This window comes from Callorhinus ursinus, unplaced genomic scaffold, assembly GCF_003265705.2.
Source record: "Callorhinus ursinus isolate GAN/ISIS: 27379988/994484 unplaced genomic scaffold, GSC_fseal_2.0 scaffold7, whole genome shotgun sequence".
NCBI lineage: Eukaryota > Metazoa > Chordata > Mammalia > Carnivora > Otariidae > Callorhinus > Callorhinus ursinus.
In genome coordinates, this window is record NW_027397069.1 from 7,816,775 (window position 1) to 7,823,133 (window position 6,359).

The following is a 6,359-nucleotide window of genomic DNA, read 5'->3' on the forward strand; positions in this document are numbered from 1 at the left end:
CTGATAATGTTCAGTGAGCTAGTTTATCTACATTTGACTTGGAAGAATTCTAGGTAAGTAAATAATTACTTAAAAGAGGTACAGTACAACACTACACACTGTCCTTGATTTCACCTAGTTCTGTGAGTTGGAAAGACAAGCATTGAGAATGGTGTTCCAGTCCTTCCTGGGGCCATTTTAGATGTTGGGCACTCCGGTTACACCGCTAAGAAAGCATAAGGCTGTCCGTTGGGTTTCAAGTTCCTTGACTTATGCCTGTTTTACTGACCTTAACCGTGTAGTATCTTCCAAAGTGGGGTTTGGAAATCTTAAGAATTGGTGAACAAAAATTCTAAAATAACTCTTGTGGAAACTAAAACTTCATAGGTAGGAAGAACTACTTCCTGAGAGAGAGGCAGCGGTAAGCCCAGAGAATGTATGGCCAGGCTTCCTTCCGACCCGGGTTTATCCTCTAAATTCTTCATGTTGCAGCTCAACGCATACTCTGCTGTCAGAAGGGACAGTGCAGGCTTTGATTTTGTGGAAATGGGATAATGAGGTGTAAGTGGAAAGATGGACATTTTGAGAACCATTGATTCACTTAAAATGAATATTTAAAGAAATAAAAATCGAGTGGTAATCCAGTCTTTTTTTGGCAGTATGACATAGGTTCAAATGGCAAAGGATGGCAGTCTGCCATAGGTCAAATGCAGCCTTTTAAAATGGAAAGAATAAGTTTTGGAGTCTGACATCTTAGACTTGAATCTTGCTGGTCTTGGCATGTGGCTTTGAGCAAGTTTATTTGTTTTTTAAAAAATTTCCCTGCTTCCTCATTTGTAAAATGGAAAAGTATGGTATATACCTCATTTTTGCAAAGATTAAATGGTATCAAGTATGCAAAAATACCTGGCATGTGGTAGCTACTTAATGAGTGTTAATTTCCTTCCCTAATTTATTCATACCCCATCTCTGAAATTACCTTGCAATGAGGGACGTATTCACTGAGATCAAAGCAAGGAGGAGGAAGTTTGCCAATGATAATAATGGATGTTGGGGTGGGGTGCGTCCACTTTGGGTCTTGACAGGGCAGAGAGGGAAGCACTGTATGCTTTGATTGTCATGGTCCAAGAGAACACGTGTGACTTCCATATGGGAAAGCAAAGATCTTCTTGATGTTAAATTTCTATTGAGAAAAAACAAATAGCTGAAGAAACTCAACTTGAACTCTGTCTGCTAGATCACTTAGTATTCTTTGTGAAATGACTTTGACAGTAGTTTTATAGTAAATTCAGAGTTGCTTTTCATGTGGTATGTTGGTGTTTTAATATGAATCATGGTACCTTTGGCAAAGGAAGGGTGGAAGGTTCTCACAAATTTTTGGTGATTTATGCCAGCTAATGGTTAATTATGGAAGTAAAGGATCAGTGGTTCAAAGGTATCTTTTTCAACCCAGTTCTCCAGCAAAATTTTTCCTGCGTGCTAGAATAGATTGCTTTATTGTGGCCAACCATGGTGTCGAGTGTACATGTTTAGAGATTCCGTCTGTTATGTCCTGTTCTTGCTGAGTCACTGATTCTAGAACATACATTCCAGGTCAGCCTAACCTTGATCTAGAGTTGCCCAGTAAATTTATTTGGTTAACATAATGTCAGCTGCTAGAATAACCCCCCCACCCCTAAATTTATAATAGCTCACATGTGATACAAGTTTATTTCTTGCTCACTGGTAGTCCTGATTTATGGGCAGTTTTCCTCCAGGCAGTGGTTGAGGCACCCTGGTTCCTTCTTTCTTGTTCTTTTTTCCACCTTCCATGCATGGCTGTGCTCGTGGGCCTTAAGTCACCGTGGGAGCCAAAATGGAGACTCCTGTGAGAAGTGTCTGTGTGCCCAGGCCTAGATATGGAACATGTTTTTTCTGCCCACATTCCCCTGGCCAGCCAATCCCCAGTCATACCACCACACCTGACTCTGGAGAGGCCAGGAAGGAGCATTTCATCATGAGCTTCCTGGAGCAGGCAATGGGCTTGGTGCTCAGCCAGCCGTCCCTTTCCAAAGCCACTTACTCTGTAAAGGAAGTAGAATAACTCCCAGAATGATGTTCTCCACTGACTGTCTTCAGGAGGATGAAAAGTTTGGATAACTTTGTCTAGAGTGTCTTCTATTTTACTAGGCAGATTGTCTTTTAGAGACTAGAACTGCCTCAAGAATGCCAAAAATAGTATCACCATTGTGAAAACTTGACCTTGGCATCTTAAACCATGTAAAAGCGGATTCTGTCTAATTGGATTAAAAACATAAAGGAACTTCTCTAGTTAAACAATAGTAGCTGTCATAAGTTGGGCCGGACAAGAATCCAGACCTGTGACTTTTATCTGCTGGTTCCTGTATAACAGTTTCACAAAGTCCCTTGGCCCATAGGAAGAGCCTCAGTGGTGAGCCAGAGGCTCTTTTATCATCTCGGTAGGCTTATGAAGTTGAGGTTCGCAAAGTCCTAACTGTTGGGTAAGATACAAATTAAATTGACACCTAAGACGGATGGGTCAGTGGGTCTTTGACACTAAGTTGAAAATTACTGTGCTTTCTGTGGTTTTTGTTGCCCTTCTAAGAATTCCCCTTAGCATTCAGAGGTAATAATATTCTTAGTTCTTTAAGGGCTGATGGGAGAGAGGGCCTTCCATTTCACCTGGTGTTAAGGACTTTCACATACCAAGATTGGGCAAAGAAGAAATGAGCAGAAACTGGTTTCTTCATACTGGATTAGCACTTGAAGGTCCCCTAACTGTGTGTCCGTTGAACGTTTTAATCATTTGGTCTAGAAAAAGAGATTAAGCACAATAGGTAAGCAGTGGTCTGGATATATTGAATGTTAGTGAAGATGAGGGGAGTGGAGCTGATTTCTTACTGTGGCTGTGATCAAATCACAGAACTGCGGTCTAGCAAGTTTTCCCCCCAAAGATTGAAAACAAAAACAAGGTCAGTTGAAGGAGGAGAGGGAATAATTCAGCGATGAGAGCTTAAGGTTCTGTTGATGAATCTGAAGCCCCGATGGGTCTTAAAGATTACCAGGGACCAAAGAAGAAGTGCATTTGTTGTAGTTCAGGTGTTTAATGTGTGGGAAATTAAACCAGTGAGAATATTTAATTAACCAGAAGCCTCTGAATCCCAACCATAAACCACTGGAATTTCCTGTCACAAAAATACCATCCACAAGGTCATAATGAAACTGTGTGTGGCGGGGGCGGGGGGGGTGCTTTGGGTGGTGTGCAGGAGGAGAGAGAGAATTTTTTGGTTTTTTAGTTAGGCAGTAGAGACATAGTAAGATTATAACAGAGGACATGATGTTACATAGGATTCTAAGCCTGTTTTCTTTTTGTGCAGCGTTCACAAGTGCTATTCATCCTCTTTAGCTACACAGATCTCTTAAGTGTTTTTGTTGCTGTTGTTCTGCAGAGATAAGCGGGTTATTAGAATCTCCACTTTGAGATTCACAGAGCCAAAGCCAGGATTTTAGTCTTGGATCTTAGCATAGGTACTTAACTGTCCATGCATTCTTTAGGCTGCCAACTTCCTCAGAGATAAAACATAGAAACAGAAATTTCACTTGCGGGATTACTGATCAAGATTGAGAACATATAGATAAAGTGCCTGACAGGTAGGAGATCTTTAGCAAATGGTAATTTTTTTTTTAATAAGAGACAAGTTACCTGTGCCAAATGACTCAAAATTCATGAGTCTTTTTTCTTTTAAAAGATTTATTTTTTAGAGGGGGAGGGGCAGAGGGGGAGAGACACTCTCAAGGGGACTCCCCACTGAGTGCAGAGCCCAGTGGGGATGGGGGGGCGGGTCTTGATCTCACGACCCTGAGATCATTACTAGAGCCGAAATCAAGAGTCGGGCGCTTCACCAACTGAGTCACCCAGGTGCCCCCCAAAATTCATGAGTCTTAAAAACAGATTATTAGCATATTAAAAATTAGGTTTATCATTTTTCTTTTATAATACATTACTTAGTATTTTCAAACATTAAGCCGGCTTAACCAAAGCAAATCAAGTGCAAGGCAGAAAATCCAGAAAACAGAAAAGCTGTGTTTATCTTAGTTGTTTTTGTTGTAGTATTGATACTAAGGAAACATGTCCATGGAGTGAGTAGGTGTCTTAATAGTGAATTCAGGTCCCCAACCTAAAACTAAATTTTTCTTCAATTCCTAAAAAATTTTAGGGTAGTTTTTACTCATCAGATTCACGAGAAAACTAACATGGAAAAGTCCCCTGATGAGTTTTAGAAAACTAAGTGCTCTACGTACATAGAAATTAGGCTGGTAAAAGGGTTGGCTGTGTTGTGTACATTACGAGAACACTTTGCAATGATTTTTTAGAGTTAAATTATTTTAACTTCTGAAGTCTTTTTTTTTCTTCTTCTTCTTTTCCAAAGGGAAAATAGTTCCCAATGAAATAGAAACAATCATTTTGCCCTTAGGAAAAGAAGTAAAAGAAAAACATGTATAAAGGGCTGGCATCTTTGTGAACGAGGCTGCTGGGTGGGTTACCATTCACCCACTACGCTTATGCTTCTTGTCCCACTGTGACTACTAACGGCCTCTCCCTTGACTTTCAGAAGCATCCAAGTTTGGAAATATAATCAGCCTATTACGCTTTATCTCCAGAAAAAACAAAACCAAACCAAACCTACAGCCTCTTGCTTCCCCATATTGTATTATAATTTCATGATCTTTTAATCTCTGAGATGAAATAAGAGTGTTGTGACATGATAATAAACATATCTGTTGGGACATGTCTGAATTTATCTTCACTCACACTTTTTTCCCAACCGCCTGCCCCCATGGTAGATCCTGCTTTTGTATTGACCTGGTTTCAGACATAGTTAGGGATATAGATGGGTTATTAGTTTTGGGAAGCATTTCCGTTCCCATATATGCCTGGTATGTGTATTAACCTTCCTGTGCCTCAGGAATTCTTATATAAGCACATGGGTTCCTTCTCGCTCATGCCTTTCCTAGCCCTGAAGGCAGAGCATCCCAGCACATTCTCACTGAGATACAGAAAATTTGATACTGTTGGTATAGCACATGAGCAATGATTGCAGGTTAATTGAACTTGAGTCAACAAGGCAGATTTAAAGGGCCAGAGAGGAAAGTCAGGATTTGATTGTTGTTAGGAGTCACTATGCAGAATGGGACTTTCTGTGGTTGTAACAGAGAAGGGCATGTGAAATTGGGGCCCAGCCCAGCCACCTAAATGCAGTAGGTGTGGTATCTCTCTGTACCTCCTGCCAGTTGCCCCAGACTGCCCCGCCTCCCGCACTGACGGTACCTGTGGCCATGTCTGGAGACATTTTTAATTGTCACTTCTGGGGGGATGCAGTAGTGGGTGGACACCAGGGATGCTCCTCCATATCCTGCAGAGCCCAGGACAGCCCCCACAACAGAGAGTCACCCAGCCCAAGCGTCCTTAGTGCCATGGTGGAGACAGTACTGCCCATGGAGTGAACCATGATCTTTTGTCCCAGAATATAGGTAGAAGGAATAGTATTTGTAGGGTGGAGTTCAGACTCTGGGAAATATCCCAAGGGGTATTTTGGACAATCTCACAGACCATGATTATGCCCGTGTGATTTTTGTGTCCAGACTGCATGTGAGCTTTGTGAGCAGCATGAGTGGGATGTGTCCACATTCAGGACAGTGATTTTATGCTCCCTATGCTAGTAGGCTAACCTCTGAAATGTCAGACAGTGTTTTGGGCACAGTGGTATCTGAAAGATGTTTTTTGGGTGACTTTTGTTCTGATGTAAGGTAGGACAAAGGCTGTAGGATTTCTTGGAACATTGTGGGCCAGTAAGCTTGTTCACAGCAGGTATCGTTTACTTAAATATTGTCTATGACCCTTTCTCATTTAACATCCATTATAAACTCTGCTGTTTTAAACAAAGCCCTGGAGAGCAATGCTGGTCTGGCTGCCCCAGGGATGCAGGTCACTGAAATGAGAGGGAGCCTTCCCTCACCGCTGAGTGTCTTAATGGGAAGCGTGATTCTTCCTTGAGCGCTCGTGGGCTTACTGCAAAGTTAATATCCCTGAGACATTATTTAATACCTGGACGAGTGCTGCATAACTGGAGGCCCTCCTCCCCTTGATATTTTGCTTGTTTTCTCGATGACAGCCAAGGTCAAAAGTTAACGTGTAAGGTGTTTTTTCTTTTTAAATTCTCTTTGATCACTGTTGTTTTTAAACATGGCGCGTCATTCTTAGTCCTAAAGCAGAGATTGTCCCACTGTAGCCTCCGAGTTTTGGGCTAACTGCCTAATCAATAAAATGGCCTATTTTATTCTGTTAAATCAAGCATTGGTCGGTCTTTCTTTCTTTCTTT

The 6,359-nt window shown here is 41.5% G+C and overlaps 1 protein-coding gene across 1 annotated transcript in view; it reads left to right on the forward strand.

The window, feature by feature from the left end:
• STK24 (serine/threonine kinase 24) overlaps nt 1–6,359 on the forward strand; it is a 109,979-nt gene that overhangs the window by 46,720 nt on the left and 56,900 nt on the right. The window lies entirely within an intron of this gene.